Raw genomic sequence first — 17,242 nt, 5'->3', positions numbered from 1 at the left:
ACTCGGCACCGCCCGCTGCCCCTCGGGCGGGCACGGCGCCGGGGCCGAGCCGGGAGATTCGGCTCGCCTCGGGACTGCCGCGGAGGAGGGCGGCTCCGTGTGACGGAGCGGGCCCGCAGCCGGGCGCCTCGGCTCGGCTGTCCGCGCTTCCCTAATTTCAACCCCCGCTCCTTCCCTGAGTTGTGGGGGTCCACAGGAACCGCGGATGGGCGGAACCCCTCCAGCACAGCCCGAAATACGACGCACCGTTTGCGCAGAGCTCTCCTCCCCACTCGGTCCCACAGCTTCTCCCTCTCCGGCGCCTTTAAATTAACCAGAAACCCATCTGTGGCCCAAAGATCCCAGCCTCGCTCACCTGTGGTGCCCGCCGGCCGGGCGGGGGTACCTGGAAAAAACAGGACGGGTTCTGTGGATTCCCCGCAGGCCTGATGTAACCCACACCACGTTGTTGCATCAAAGACTATGAAAGAACCTGAGACAAAAATAACCTTTGAAGAAGGCGCAGCTCAGATTAGTGCAGCGCGTCAAGATGTTGCTGAGCACAACAAAAAGCCCTCTGCCTGCACTGGAACACGGGGGTGCTGCTTTCCTGGCATCCGAGACGGGCTGTGCTCTTGTTTCCAAATGTTGCACCGATGTGCTATTTTTGCAGTGATGTTTAGGGATAGGCTCCAACCGTGCAATTTTGGCTTGGAGTTCAAGCTTCCCTCAGTTAGGGATATTTGGCTCAGAGGGTTTTGATGTGGCTTGTTACAAAGTCAGATACGGTTCTGAATTCGGGCTGCAAGTGCTGAAGTGTGTTCAAACTTACTGTACAGATCTAACTCATCCCTCTTGCAAATCTGGCTGGAAAGGAGAACACGAAAATTAAGTGCAAAACGTTAATTTTTCCCCCTACTTTTTAATTAATATGACCTTTTATAGCAGCAATGCTGCTCCTCCTACGCGCCGTGTAGGAAATGGAGTGGCTGACACGACCCAGGCAGAGGCACCCGTGTGCGAGCCTGCACACGCAGACACAGCTTTTGTGCTGCCAGGTTTGATTTTTGTGTGCTGAGTCTGATTCTTGTTTGATCAACAGCGCACTGCCTGAGGATTGTGGCAACCTCTCTCCCAGGCTGGGACTGCGAGAACATTGCCCGTTTCTTGTACTGCTGCATGAAATGCATTTATTGCCACACTCATGGACATTTTATTTCTCAACGATATTCGGTGGAGTAAATAAAGAAAATAAGAATGTAGTACCTGGGTATTTGCAGCAAGCTGGGCTTGACAAGAATCCTTGAATTCTGCAGCCATCTGTTAGAAAAATTTCTACATCCTATGATCATTTTGGATGGATTCTAATCCTGGAAGTGCTTTCAAATAATTAGCAATAATAAAGTCCATCTTTTAGCTTGTGTCAGTAACTTTGATATTTAGCATATTTTGTGCTCTTTTCCCTTGTTCATTTTTCAAACAGGTGTAATGTTTAGATCTCTGGTGTTTAGATTCAAGGATGGATTTTATCTTCCATTCTATGGTAGGAACAGACCCACCAGAGCATTTTTTCAGCTCTTAAGTATTGTTTCAGCTGCCTGTAAACTGACACAAAGTCACTGCACTGACCGTGAATAGTTCAAATAGTTTTGGAGTTTAGGTTCCATGAGAATACTCTTGTCAGCTGCTAATGGAAACTTTAATTTTACAGAAATACCATTCTTAAACTTACCGTGTCAGTTTTTATACTTTTCAGATCACATAATAGGTAACTTTTATGTATATATCTTTGATTTCCAGTTAATTTATGGCCCAACCTGTTTATTTCCTTCCACCAATTCTGTACTCTAGGGACGTATCTATATTTAATTATATTTTGTGTCAGCGTCAGCAAATTGGAGCCAGGGATGCAGACCTTACCTTGCAACTCCTGATACAAACACCAAACAAAATAGTTTCTCCCAGTCCCACCATCACAGCTACCCACACTGCTTATCTCCGTCCTGTCCTTCTTGTTCTTCCATCTCCTTCTCCCCTGGTTCCACCAACCCTCTTTTGCTTTCTACCTGCTCTCTCTCTCTGTTGGCTGTGGCACACTTTCATCCCCAGGTCCCCACCAGCACATGTAATTGTAGTGCTCCATTTCATTACTGGCTTGTCACTACCTCTGTCAAGCCATGTCTCCTATCTTATATCTAACTGCAAAGCTTTCCTCCATAGCTTGTCATCAGTTGTCCACATCAAGACTCAAGTAATGGCACGTGTGAAAGGGTCTGTGGGCAATAATGACTGTAGTGCTGTATTTGCTTCTGAATAAAGAGCAACATCAGTGAATAGTGTTACTGTACAGGCAGACATTCATTGCATGCGCAGTTCCTGCAGGCTCGCTGCACAGAAATGGGTCTATATGTTAGTCAAACAAAGCCTTTCTCTAAAATATTGTTCATGGGAACACTGGGGATCTCAAGGCAGAGATCTCTGCACACACATGGAGACTGACCCAGAGATCATTAAGTCAATAGAAGCGTTCCTCTTTATTGCAGTCAGTGTTGGATCAGATTCTTAGCATGCATTGGAAGACAATTGAATGAGACAACCACCATATGTATTGCAGGTGGGCAGCACTGTGATGCTCAACGTGGTGTCCTCTCAAGTATGGGGTGGAGAGCTGTCAGTCGGATTTAGCTTCCCCAGGGGGACTTGCAGGGCTTCTGTGGACTGGCAACCACAGAACCATTTTTTCCCATGTTGCAACCTCTGAATTTCTAGCTTGTAGTAATGAAGTTATTTTCAAAGCCTGGTTTTGTTTATTTTAAGTGCTTTTTACACATGGGTAAACTGAAGCAAGGCAGAGGACAAGCGACAGATGGTCAGAGACAGTGCCAGGAATGGAATTGAGAATTTCTCTGTCCTAGGACATGGTTTTAACAGACTTTGTCTTGGGACTGTGAGATCTGACTGCTTATAATTCATGAGGCTTCAAGAGTGCTCAGAAAAAAAAAAAAAAATTAAAAGCTATTATTATTCCACTATTTCCTGGCAGAAACTGGCTTCCATAGGCAAAACTACTTCAGTTACTTAAGTAAGCAATCCAGGACTTAATTTGCCCATTTTCTTACCAATTTTATTCATTTTGAATTCATTTGGCTGTGCTGTGTGCTCTGCTCACTCACATCTTCATGGAGGAAGAATGAGACTCCAAAAGAAGCCAAGAGAATGTCTTCCAAAAAGACATGGCACATCTGTAGCATTGGCAAAAATAACTATAAATGTAATGATAGTGGGTAAGTATAAACCATGTAACTGGCAAAGCAACAGTCTGCATTTCAGAGGATGGATTGTCTTACCCTGTCCAGTAACCCACTTTATGATACAGTAATAGATCTACATCCAGAGGCTTATGCAATGAAATGGAGTCTTTGGCAAGCTGGAATCACACTGGAAGCAGCATTATTTATTTATTTATTATTATTTTTTTTTAATGTATGCTTATTTGAAAATCTGGATTCTATCCCTTCTGACATAGAGAGACTGTCCCTGCCTGCAATGATTAAGCTCTAGGACAGATTATGAAATAATAATGTATTTAAATGTTATGATGCAGCACTACAATGGTGCAGTTATCCTTCCTTTTACTGCTTCAAGTATAGTCCTTCCGAAAAGCTTTTGCACTCCAGGGAAACTAATGGTTGTAAATTATAGAAGAGGCAATAAAATATCATGCATGTATGCAAAAAAGAAGACTCAGACCCTTCTCTAGATAAAGTACTTAGTGAAGCAGATAGAAATATGGGGAAATGAAGCAAACACAGGGCCTGATCCAGCGGTCACTGAGCTCAGCAGAAGCACTGCAGGGGGGTTCCTTAGGAATCAGAATCATGTGTGTCATGAACTGCAATTCACAAAATGCAAACAGAGAATTCTGTCATATATGAGCAAGGATAAACTCTAACTGCAGTGTGTAGGCATTCCACTTGGATAAAACGAGCAGATTTTTTCTCCAGCAGGTAGATTTTCTCAGCAAGGGTTTATTGCCCACTATTTATGTGAAAATTTGCATTCCCGAAAGCTCAGAAATGCTGGGAAGCAAAAAGGAAAGAAAACTTTCCCAAAGAGGAGACCCAAATGTTTCTAAATACTTTCCATATATTAAAAAAAAAAAAAAAAGATGCAAACTCATCATCTTTTCAGTTTTCAGTGGTGCTTTTCTTCCTCAGAATTTCAAAGCGTGCATCTGAAGATGTAGGACTGTGCATCATAAAGCAGTTAACATCAAGCTTTGCTGTGTTGCTGCGTGTTGGGTATCAAGCAAGTGATGCCACACCTCCTCTCCTGTAATTAGTAGGCAAATAAATATGTACAGCTGGAGTGTATTTTTGGAGTGGCTCTTCCTGTAGACAACAGAAGCTCTTAAACAAATATTTGCAGCAGATTTTTAAAGAATAGAACAGCAGAAATGTTGCTTGAGGATGGTCCGAGTCCTAATGCACATCCCTACAACAACAACCTGTTGTCCAGTGCAGCACTAAGTATCGCTCTCATCATTAAAGCACGGTAACAAAAGCTTCTCTCTGTGGAGTAATAGCAGGAAGGAAATTATGCGTGCAGATTTGCCAGCAAAAATAACAGTCTCAGGCTGTAAACAAACACACTAATATTGCTCTTTTGTTGCTATTTTCAGCAGCTCCTGTACCTCAGGAGTGAGAGTAAAGACCTGACATTTATCACTGCTGCTCATGCATCAGCCTTGGAGGTTTCCCTTGGACTCGTGCTCCTTGGCCCAGCTGGAGGCAATTTCTACAAATAGTCTTTTCCCTGAATCAGTCCGATTCATCTCCCAGAGTCATTCCACACGATGCTGTGGTGCTGTGGGTACCTCCTCTTACACTGGATTTAAAACCACTTTTGATTACTCCCCATCTCAGCTCCTTATTTTTTTTTGCGTTTAGGTTTACTTTCAAGTCTAGACCAAGCAATTGCATTCCATGCACCCAAAGAGGCCCCGCTGCCTACTTCAGGCCCTCATGTAGTCCAGCTGTTTAAATTTTTAGTATTCTGTTCTAAGGATCAGTCATAGCACGATGGTTTAAGTGAAGTATATCTGCCAGTTAGCCACTTCTCAGGGGTACAATTAGCCTTAATTAATATTTGTGGAGATTCTTGAGAGAAACAGCTACAGAAGTGCAAAGTATTATAATTAACTTAAAACCATTTCATCTTTGAGTAACGGACTAACAACATGTAAGATGAGATTCTGCAAGAACTACTGATTTATTTGCTTCACAGACAAATGTTCTGAAATCTCAGATTCCATTTGCTACTTCCTGTGCATGATGCATGTTGAATTTTATTACTCTTTCATATCCTTTGATACATTGAAGCACGTAGTTTCCTTTGGTTGAGGAAACACTGTCTGACATATGGAAGTCACGTTAAAATAAATCAAACCACCAAAATTACAAAGTTAATAAACTCAGAAACAATCCACATCACCATTTGCCTTTAATTTGTTAAGTATTTAAGCCATAAGACCTGTAATTAATGTTATGGAATCATTTCCATATTCATTTATAAGGCATCTCAATTACATAAATACCTATTATCTGGAAATTAATCCAGATCATTAAAATTCAGAAAGCTGACAAGTCAGATTGACATCTGTCAAGATGCACTCAGGAGAGATTTTACATCCTCTATCTGACACTGTTCCATGAGAAAAGCTTTGCTCCTGACCAAGCTTCAACAGTACTCCACTTTGGAAATAAGAGCAGTGCTTCATTCAAACAACATCAGCAAACAGAGCAGTTCGTTTGTGCACTGAGCAAACATCAGGTCACTCTTTCACTAACTGCCATGCAGAGTTTCCAGGAAAATGCATCAGATACATCTGCAACTGAAAATCTGGCCCAAATTAAGGCTGATGTTCTTGTAGCACAGCTCTACTGCTTTTCTGAAACTCTACAGCCCTTCAAAATGCTTCTTTCTATCAAAGCACTTAAAATTCTTTCAGTGCTTTCAATACTTTCAAAATGGTGCACCTACTCAGAAAACACCTTATGCAGAATGAAGGAAAAAGTAGCACTTCAGCATTTCATTTGCAAGCTAGAGCCATCATTGCTGAATTATTAGCTAGAGAGTCATGGGTATTTAAAAAATGTGTCCTGATTGACTGAAAGAATGCATCTGAGGCCGCGCTGTCAGTGAATTTGTCATACAAGACAGAGAGCTTTCATTATTAGACTTTTTTCTAGGTAGAAATAAAACCAATTTTTCAAAAGCTACAGCTAGTTCAGAACATACCAAATAATATTGCAACTGCACTATTCATTCAGACCTGTCTCTTTTTCAGCAGAAGATGCCTTGAAGGCTAAGTGCAAGCCCACCAGCCGAAGGAGTTACGCCATAATCTACTCTATCTGGATGACTGTATGACAAATTCCCAGAGTAGAAGTTGGCTCAAGTACTGACTCATGAGGGTTTCATCTCAGTACAGATATTTTTAGTGTCTGTTATTTCACCTTGGGTACTTTTAAAATCTGTATCACTGTCCAACACCTCTCCTAATTATCTGAAATTCTTTTCTTCTGTAACTGCTTTGGAATGTTCCCATATATTAGTACAACTACTGACCCTGTTCTGTTGGGCTCTAATTATACTCATCTACCCATTCAACTAGGTAAGCGTGTACTTGCTCAAAATGTGAGCAACTGCTCAGAAACAGAGGTAAACAGAGAAAAACAATGAATCTTAGTGATGACTCACCGAGAATATAGGTCACATCGTGCTTCTGCCCTTTTCTGAGCTCACCCAGGGTTTGGTCCAGCACACCCAGTTTACCCTCAGCAGACCCCTCATGCATGCAGAACTCTTGAGTCCTCCTGTTTGAATCCATCTGCCATAATAGCTCTGCCACCTTCAGCACGAGCAGCCTGGAGCTAACAAAAGAGATGAGAGAGACCACAAATTAAAGTACCTTGACAAAAAAAACCCAAACAAACAGAACTTCCTTGCTTAATCCACACTACTCCAACTCATCTGCTTACATCTCCAAATCGATCTGCTAACAGCCGAGGAGTGCGAGTGACACATCTGATCCATATCCTTCATACTGCTGGGAGCTCTGCGTGGAGCTCTGCATGACAGCGCCAGCAGAGGGAATTGAGGATTCATTAGTGACTGCTTAATCACCCCCTCCAAAAAGTATGGCCAAATGTTGATGCAATGTAAATAATTCACTCAACCACGTTTGAGTTTGACTCACAGTGGCAGCATTAAACTATCTTGATACATGGCAAATTCTTTAAATCATTGTCTGTTTTGTAATATAAAAAAGAATACTTCTAGTATAAATAATGGGTTGGAGGAAATGTCCTTGGCAAGTCAATTTGTTCCATGCTGCTGATGGTTCCTGTTAGTGACAAGGATTATTTCAAGAAGGAGACAATGGAAAACAGATGCAAAAGCGTTTACCAGAAGGACAGGGAATGGCAGCTCTTCCAAAATGTCAAGCGTGCAGGCTAGAGTCAATTTAAAAGAGAATTAATTATTTAAACCGAATTAATTTGACCACAATGAAGCCCTGTTAAGCCATCTCATCTATCCACTTTTCCACTATGTCATCCTTTACAGTCTAATTCTAAACATTGCTCCTTATTTTGAATGCTTCACCTGAAAATTCCCTTACCCAGTCACAGAAGCAATATCTAGCTTTTTGAGAATGTTTACTGCATCCAATCCCAGAACTCACCCGAAGAACTGTGCTCACCTCCAAGTGATACTGACAGGATATGCTGCTCTTCTTTCTTGTGTACTGGGAATAACCAGCAAAACACGAACGTGCTGAGGCCAAACTAATGTCTTCACTCAGCTGTCATACAAGGCACCACAGAAATGTATCCCAGCAGATCCTAGACGGTCCAGTCAGAAGGTCCCTTCCAACTCTAAGGATTCCTTGATTCTATGATACTAATTTACTTTTGTTTTAAAGTAAAGACTACAAACACCATCAAGCATGGCACACAACTACAGTTCAGCTGGTGTAACCCTCCCAGCTGGAAGGGCAGGGCTGAATGAGGAGCAACAATTCAGTAATCATATTTAATAATTCCTTATGGAGCAGCAATAATGTACTATTTCTTTAATTATTTTGTGCACTGCCGCTTTCTTTTGAGAGGGCTACGATGACTGTGTGTGCAGAAAACTTTGAGGGAGTTCTTAGAAACCATAATTTTTTGCTTGATCATTCATAACCAGATACGTAAAGAACCATTCACGTTATCGCTCTTGCGCAGCTTGTATTAGCTCTCCATAGTTACACTCGGCACAACAAGCACAAAGAAGAAGTGTCTTTGCAGGGCTGATAAGCAGACAGGAAATAAGGGAACATCTGCTACAGCTTTCGATGGTTTTGCCTTTAGCTACTGCTGAAAAACTTCAGGCTCTGCATTCCATGTCCTTCTCCCTTGGCCTTTGACACCAGCAGCTGCTGAACAGAAGATATAAATTGCAATACCTACAGAACGGGAAGGACATTATTTTCCAAAGGGCTACTGGGATACTTAAGGGATGTTTCTCTTTGCACGTTGTGATCACAGGGAGCACTGGATAGCAAAACTGCAGATGAAGTTTCCTCCCTACAGTCAACCACTTCCTAATTTGCCATTTTTTTTTTTCCTAATGCTGTGCTTTCCTTTGCAAAACTGCTTTGTTTTGCTCTGTTTTAAACACCAAAAACAATTGCACCATATACTAAATAGTAATTATAATCATCAGCAGCACTGTAAGAAAACCATGTGCTTCCCTGAATCAGAAGTGGAGTTCCCAGCCCAGGCAATCTGTCTTCTTGTGGAAGAACAGCATTTCTATAGCACGAGCAGACCAGGAACAGAGTTACACAAAAATAAATATCAAACAACTGACAGCCAGCTATTCCTTTGTTTAAAGAAAGAGCTGCTGAACAGTATTTTCTAAAAATGGGCTCAGCCATACACTGCAGATTCCCCACTTGTGCTCCAGATAGTTCAGCAGTTCCACCTACATCATAGTTTTGTTTGCGTGGAAAACTACAAACAGAACGACTGACAGCATCACATCTCTTAGAGCACCTACGCCCATGTACTGCAGATCATCTTTGGTACTTCCTCAGAAATTGTACGCTTCCCTAGGAAATTACAACAGTTGTGATGAAATCGCTTTCATCCGTATATGGCAGAAGCTTTGGGTCTGACACGAGGAAATGAGAATGGGTAATGAGTAACAACCAGAAAGATGAAGACACGACTCCAGAGTTCCGTAAGTGCGACCAGGAGGAAAATTTTGCCCAGAAACTCTACGTTCTGTGCTTTGGATTTATATGCAGTTTTAACATGCTCTATTCTTAAACTGCAGATGGATGCTGCTTTGCCAGAAAATAAATGATGTACTGGGATGGCTTCAACCATTTTCAGGAACCATGCTGACACTCACAATAAAGAAACATCAAGTAACTTTCCTAGTGAGATCATAAAAGCTGTGACACTGATCAAAGCACCAGAATGCAAGGCAGTTACTTCATCCCCAGCACAAGATGCTGCCTCATATCTGGGACCAGGAGCTCACTTAGCAGAGATATTCAAACAGTCTGCAAGTAGAGCATATCACGTAGTGTATTTAAACAGTTAAACATGGAAAAATCCACAAAGAGAGTCAATTTAAACCCTTGAGGCTGGTAAATGACTGGGTTATTACTGCTTAACAGTAATAGTGGTAGCTTGTTTTATTACAGCCCTACCATAATCCTATCCACTCCACGCACACAGAACAGCAGATTGCACTTCTTCTGAAAAGTGTACCCTCGAATTAATAGGAAAAAAACAAAATGAAAACTACACAATTAATTGGTACTAGTGGCAAATATCTTCATAACTGTGATTTTGGAGGGGTTGGTTGGTTGTATTAAAACAGCAACAAAAAACGTAGCTGGACATGGAATATAAAAAAGGAATGGCTATTCTATTTGCCTGATCATAATGCTATAGTTTTCTATATCACAGAGCACAAGTTTTTCAACTGTATTCCTATCAGAATAATTACCTATCTGTCTTGAGCTGTGTGCACATTGCAGCTAACCAGCTTGGAAACATGCCAAACTGTGGAGTAATCTTTAGAAGAATTGCAGAATCAATACATCAATTCCCATTAATTCAGTGTCAGAGGAAACAAATGTGTACCTCTCTGAAGCGTGTGTGTTCCCCACAGAGGCTTTCTAAAATAGGCATCTTCTGTCTGCCTGCCTTCCCTGTGCCCTCCAAACATCAGAAAGCAGAGTCACAAGGGGGAGAAAATTGGTCTGGCTCCAAAATCCAATTAAGGCAGTTTTAGTAACCCTGTCTCCTGACCAAGTTGTGCACAAACTCTTGCCCAAATCCAAGTCGTCCCAAACTACCCCTCCACTGCTCTGGGTTCCCTGTTGAACCCCACAGCTGAGAACATCTAGGCCAGCTGTGAAGGACTTCTGTCAAAGCCATAAGGCATAATTTTGCACAGTGATGAGAATAGTCATATTAATGAATAATCATAATTGATAGCGCATTTTAAACCAGTTCCATAAAACTTGCTGTGCTCCAAACAATCATTTTGCACAGTCTGCTTTCTGCACAGCTGGCTAGTGAGAAAAATTTTGTCCCAGAAGGTTTGCAGAAGCACATGAAACACATTGCCAGGATCCCAAAGGTGCATGTACTCACAGAGCTGAGAGTGCAACTGTCTGACAGCAGCTCTCCAAAGAACAGAGCAGGAAAGAGGCAGTGGGTGATGAGATCAGCCCCTGCGGAAGGAGACTCCTGCTTGGAATATCAACACATCTTTTCAGTCTCTCTTATTTTGTCTATTTGTGCTTTTATCAAATTTTCAGTTTGCTTCTTAAGCTACGGGACCAGATGGCTTCCATGCATAATGCACTGAATCATGGCAAGGCTTGAGGTATTTGTTATGTATAACAGCAAACACACGCACTGGGCCAGGTTACTCTCTTTCACAGTCAGCATATGGTGCAGGCTGCCTATGGATGGCATTGCAGCAGGTAGCTATATATACAGGCAGTCAGAAGATTGGAGTATCTCTTCTTCTTGCAGGTTGTCAGGAAAATGACTGTCAGACCTTCAAAACAAATAGCAAGAAATAGAGGTGGTCATGCAGCACATGGCATAGGACAGATGCTCAGCACTTCCCGTGATGTGCAATGCCTGATGGCAAGGAATCCTGATGGGCCAAGGACACGAGGCTGTTCCTCCCCTCTGATTTCCCCTTGCAGCCTGTGATTAAGCTGCTGCTGACACTTGTCTGGTGCCTATTTGCAAAGCCAATCGCTGTGGGCAGTATTTCTGTAAAGAAGATTAAACTCATTGTTTGAGAACGTCTTTGTCTCTGGCATTTTTTGAATGGAAAACAAACCTGATTTTCTCTTCACATACCTCATGTAGATTTGAAGTAAATTGAAGATGTGGCACCACTCTGAACCTAGAGTGAATTAGAGGGGAATTTGCAAATATGGCAAGCAGTGGTTGGCAGACAGCAAGCCTATGGGGTTTACAAGCCAGTGTGTGATCTGTGCTTCAGTGACAAGTCTGAGAAAATCAGCTTGTAGTCATCCCTCACTGATACATTGCAAATACCCATTTCTGAGGACTGAAAGAAGTGCAATGAATGATGCTTTCTATACAGCTACAGAGATGACTGCTTCAGAGAAGTCGAGATTGCTGTGCTGAGGCGAGGTGCGAGCACCAGATCTCAAGGTGGCTGAGGGAAGTCCCGAACAGCACAACCTGGTACACTGCATGTGCTGCAGGTTGCACAACAGAGAAACAGCTTTACAATGCGCTCCACCCCAAGTATTTTTGGGATGAGAAAACTATCCTTTGGCTGCCTTACAGCTTGCTTTTCTTGGTATATATCTGCCATGCCCTCTGTGTTGGAAGCGCCAGGACATCTCGTGAGCGGGTGCTGTGCTGGCCTTCACAGCCAGGCGCAAGTGCTGGCAGGCAGCAGGACTCATCAGGGACTGGAACGGTGACCAGGAATGTCAAAATTGCAGCCTGTGCAGAGCGGCTCTGATTAAGGACACATTTTGCCACCACCTTTAAGGTCAGAGTTGGACTCACTTTAGCAATCCTATAAATAGCAGCCCAAGGTTGATCTATGAGAAGCTCGGATAGATCTTGGTTAGCATTCCCAGGAGAGGAAGGTAGATTCTTTTCCTATTTCTTTGCAGCCTATAACCTTGAGCTGGTCTCTGTGGGAAACATCGGCAGCATTTGCCAAAAGTGCTACTGCTGTGTGCCAGATGCCCTGCTGTCACACGACCCATACGTGTGCATTGCTTCAACCTGGAAACCCAGACCTAATTTCACTAAAGACTCAAACTAATTTCTCACTGGCAAAATCAGGACAAAAATAAATAAATAAATAGACAGATAGCTAGATAAATAAATAAATAGAAGTTGAGCTTAATTGCTTGTAAGCAGTAGGACACCTAGTGGATTTGTAGGGAATATCTCTGGGATTCTGTGCAACGCTTTGTCATTTTCTTGGCAAAATCAGTTATGAACATATTTATGGAGGAATCACTGAAATATTCAGACTTCTATTTAATAAATTAATCTATCTAGCTTTATGGTCTTCAGTTTGCTCGCAGAACTTATTGCACCCTATGAAAAAACAATGAGTGTTGTGTGAATGGCTTGAAAAAAAAATAATTATGGGGAACTGGATGGTTCCCAAGATAGGGGAGCAGGAGGACGGGTGTTTTGCCAGATCAAAGCCATCCCAGTTGTTCCATCTGACAGCTCTCTAATGATCTCAATGAGCAAAGTTTTAGAGCCGCAGCCTGGCTCCTTGGATAATTGCAGAGCTTCACAACAAACATTGCCATGCTGAGCACAGCCAGCCTGCTCTGCTGGTGCTTTCAGCAGTGAATGGACCAGTCACAGAAGTCAAGCTGCCTCCTTCCTTCTCTGGGGCTGACTGTTTGAATCAGAATTAGAAAATGATGAGCAATGTGATGATGACACTGTGTTTATCTGGTAGCGATGCGCCTGTTAAATATACCATCAGAAAGTAGATTTTGGCCTTTGATAAGGAATAAAATCCTGTGCAGGTCTAGTAAGAGTAAGATTTTGAGCATGTCTCAGAAATTATATCTTGGCTAGCAGTTATCCTGGGGCTGCCAGTACTATCTTGCTAATTTGTCTCTGGAGACAGACATAGACTAGGAGATGTGTGCTGAGTCCAAAATGAATGCAGGAAACTGATGACTTCATTTTCAAAGTCATCATAAGAAACACCAAGTCATCGAGTCTGTTGCACTCAATTTCTCTTCCCAAAGGCTGCAGGAGATATTCTGCTCTGCTTACTGTAATATTGGCCTAACAAAAATGCTGCCAGAAGATAGTTAATTTTTCTACAAGTGCTCCATTCCCACTCTTTTTTCAGTGCGATGCAGATCTCTGGAACCAGGATGAGGTTTGACTCTGGATATGTCCATGCTTAGCTCAAGATCCTTTGTTATTCCATCTCCAGGGCTAGGAAAAAAAAAAAGACTGATACAGAGGTTTTCGATTGGGCCCATTTCTTCTTATTCAAGCTGTAGAACTACAAAAAAGAATAGAATATATGCTGGAATTCAAGAGAACAATCATCAGAAAAATCGACTCCATGCATTTTTATTGTTACTTCATCTATCATGCAATTACCTGAGAAACTGAACTCCTTGCACATCATAAACCGCTTAATTTGGTTGAGGGTCTTAAAAAGAGGGGCATTTTTGTTATTATTTCTGTTGATCTGTTTTATACTTGAAGCTTTTTCTTCTGACATGTCAAGCTAAGGGTAGTGAGTGCTAAGAGTTTGCTTTCCTCTAATTCAGCAGCTGGATTGGAAAGCTTGAATTATCTTTGCATAATTGCAATGATTTGTGGCTTGTTAGAAAATGGCAAAGTATTGATTGGATTTTTCCCTCAGGAAATATTTCTCCTCTGATAGAACACAGGAGGTTGTGGGGCTTCGCTTTTGTCCTTCCTGTGTTCTGCCCAGGGAAACTGGGGCTCCTTCCATCTGGAAAATGGGAATTTTGGTAAAAACAGCCCTTCAAGGACAAGCTTGAAATCTTTCACTGCACTCTACAAAGCGATGGACTTTGCAAACTGCACATGGGAAAGAATGAGGCAGCTTCTTCAGCTGCGACCACATTACGTCCATCCTTTTTTCCTTCTTTTTTCCTTCTCCTTTCACGTCAAATCCAACTGCAGAAAGACCTTGACTTTGTGGGAACGCTACAAACATTGAATATAGTGGTAAAATTTCTCTTGATTTTTTTCACCCAGGATTTCTCTTGGGGTCTGATGAACTGATGACAGGCAAGAAAAGGGAGGATGAAGGGAGGGTGTGAGGAAAGAATCAGATGCATGGTGCCTGGAGCTCAGCCACTGTGAGCTGAGAGCCCAACATACATTGGTACTGCCAAGGCAAGATCTGGGGCCTTTTTTGGCAGCTGCTCCATGAATTTCCAGAATAGAGCCATAAATACGCAGTTATGAGCATGACCTCTGCTTCTTTGCTATATTGAACATCCAAGGGCCAGCTGAGTATCATTCCTTGTCTCTGCTCCAGTTGCTTGGAACGTGCTGCCTCCACAGATGGTTGCATCCAAGCACAAACTGAAGAATTATGAAAGAGCATTAATTCAAGGTTAGCAATGAATTTAGTGTTCCCGCAAGGATGACACTAATGGCAATTAATGCAGCAGAAATGTGAGAAAAGTCATTCAGCACCGACATTAAAAGCTGTCAGGCCCAGAGCACACAGTCCACTGTTATTTCAGGCCTGACCTCTGCCTTTGGCCATGTTTCAGTGGTGCAGGAGGTATCCCAGGCCATCCCATAGCTGCAGCAGCATGTTCTGGGAGGGGGCACAAGGGAGAAGTAGAGCAGCCAAGACTGTCTTCACTGGCAGTGACGTTTCCTGAGGGTTTGTAGAGTCTCATCCTCAGCTTGCCTAAACAGGAACAAAATTAACCCAGGACTGAAAAGAATATAAGACTTAAATCCTCATACATTGCTGTCAGCTGACTCCTGTTTAGATCTGTAGCTCTTTCTGCTGTTTCAGTTTTGCCTCTCAGCACCACGAAGAATGCATTTAATCAAAACAATCAAATGCATTTAAACTGGCTTAGCTGGAAAATAACCCCTACTGCTACTCATATACATGTCAATCCGTGGGAATTTGTGTTACATGATGGGAAAAAATGCCTTTTGCTTCTTAATGTCTCCTTGAAGTCCAACAAGTGATAACAGTGCAGTGGTGTAAGGATGGTGATTTTTGGCCCAGCAGAAGGGGTGTTGTCCTCGCCTTGTGCCCCACTATCTTACACAGGGTGAGCTGGATCCAGCAGAGGAGCATCTGCAATTTGGTGCAAGAGGAAGTAACACACGTATGAAAAACATAAGTAAAGGCTGTTCCCAAGCTGCTAGCTGACAAACAAAACCCAAAACACAGAAACGAGAACAGCTCTTACAGAGGGATAACTAAAAATACTTAACCTGTGTTATTTTTAATTTTTTGAAGCCAGTAGCATTTCTGGGGTGTGAAACTAGGCCTGAGGAACATTGTGTCAAAATTAACATTTTTTTTAATGACAAGGTTCAAAGGACTGCAAATAGGATGTGAAATAGAAGCCTTAACAACGCAGCTATAAATACACCCAAGCCCCCACGTGTAGAGTATTCATTATTAATCTTAATGCACTACTCAGCACGGTAGATCAGCTTCTGAAAGGGGCAGAAGAGAGAGCAGCACTTACAGACTCCACATCTTGGGTGTTTTGAGTTCATCTGCAGACAAAAAGGGTCAGTCCAGAAGTGCATGCTGAGCCCAGACCCTGATGCTCCAGCCTACCTTGTCCACTGTGCTGGTGCGGATTCGGTTCCACCCCACGGCCCTTTGTTATTAGCATTTTGTTTTCTTCTCTTGGAAGCTCTGAGGCAGCAGGAAGCATTTGAAAGCGGAAAGGATCAGGTTATGGCTCATTTTCCTCCCAGCAGACAGTCACTGATGCTGTGGGTGCCCGGGGGTTTCTCTCCTCACACAGAAATCATCGCATGGCTGCTGAGTACTGAGATGGCCAACATACTGAGAGCAGAGCGAGGCTTAAGGGCCTTGGTTTGAGCATCTGGGCACCAGGGCTATTTTTATGCTTTTCAAGCTAGGTCTGCAGCCCTGGTGCAGGGGAAAGGAGAAGGCCTGGGGCCTGAGGGTGGCAGCCGGGCCGTGGCGGATGAGGCCTGCGGAGCCCTGCTGTTGTCCTGTACAAACCCTGAGGGCACAAATCCTCCTGGGGCTGCACTCGTCTGCTTCACAGCTTTAAGTTCCCCTTTGGCAGGTCTCATTTCCCTCCAGATGACCTCAACTAAATGCAAATACGTACAGATGCATGTTTTTAGCTGCTTCTGCTTCCATACCCCTCATTCTGAGGGTAGCTTTGCTTTTTCCATACTCTCCTTTGACTCTACTGCAGACAAATGCTCCAGTCTTTTCCCTTCCCCTCAGCTGTTACAGCTTTGCACCTGATGGTCCTAGAGGCCATTTTGTGCCTCATGAGCTCAAATATTTCGCTGCTATCTCCTGCAAGAGCAGTGCCATCCCACCATGCTGACCACCATTACAGAATCTCACAGAATCATAGGCTCGAATACTGCTCATGTCCTGGGTTATGGGCAGATCTGTGGGACCTGGGTGGCAGTCTATAACCCACTCCAAACTGAGATCACCCTGTGGAAGCAATCCCTTGTTTTGCACCATTGTGAGAAGGATGCCCATGGGAAAAAATGCAGCCAAGAGAATACAAGAGGTGTTACACTGTGTACGCGAGGGAACCTCAGAAGGGAAGGGAGACAAGAGTACTTTGAGCCATAGTTAGAATAACTATAACGTATAGAATTACGTATAGAAGGAAAAAAAAAAAAGCGGAAAGGAAAAACAAAAATCTTAGGTTCCACCGAGATTTGAACTCGGATCGCTGGATTCAGAGTCCAGAGTGCTAACCATTACACCATGGAACCGCGGTGGCAAAAGATTTACCCGGCCGCCTCTAGTCCTTACTCCGCAGCACTTCGCGCTCCCACCGCAGCCGGTCCTGGAGCTGTGACCACTCGGTAGGACCAGTGGTGCCCGGGAGGACTCGGCTGTACCGGGCCGAGCTCGCAGCCCGTCCTACCGGCAGCACCGTCCCTTT

The 17,242-nt window shown here is 43.2% G+C and overlaps 1 long non-coding RNA gene and 1 other non-coding gene across 3 annotated transcripts; both read right to left on the bottom strand.

The window, feature by feature from the left end:
- Positions 1 to 2,514: 2,514 nt before the first annotated feature.
- Positions 2,515 to 10,681, bottom strand: LOC122163433. 2 transcript variants are annotated; one of them, XR_006169916.1, is made up of 3 exons: positions 7,450 to 10,681; positions 6,742 to 6,914; positions 2,515 to 4,311 (listed from the first exon to the last, which is right to left on the bottom strand). It is a non-coding gene; the product is annotated as an uncharacterized LOC122163433 (long non-coding RNA). The 2 variants fall into 2 exon arrangements; XR_006169915.1 differs by having other exon boundaries at positions 7,745 to 10,678.
- Positions 10,682 to 16,997: 6,316 nt separating this feature from the next.
- On the bottom strand, positions 16,998 to 17,069 carry TRNAQ-CUG. The gene has a single exon. It is a non-coding gene; the product is annotated as a tRNA-Gln (tRNA).
- Positions 17,070 to 17,242: the final 173 nt, after the last annotated feature.

The sequence above is a fragment of the Centrocercus urophasianus genome, unplaced genomic scaffold, assembly GCF_019232065.1.
Source record: "Centrocercus urophasianus isolate 14NV4802_14NV808 unplaced genomic scaffold, USGS_Curo_1.0 seq_23, whole genome shotgun sequence".
Taxonomy (NCBI): Eukaryota; Metazoa; Chordata; class Aves; order Galliformes; family Phasianidae; genus Centrocercus; species Centrocercus urophasianus.
This window is presented reverse-complemented; position numbering and strand designations above follow the sequence as displayed.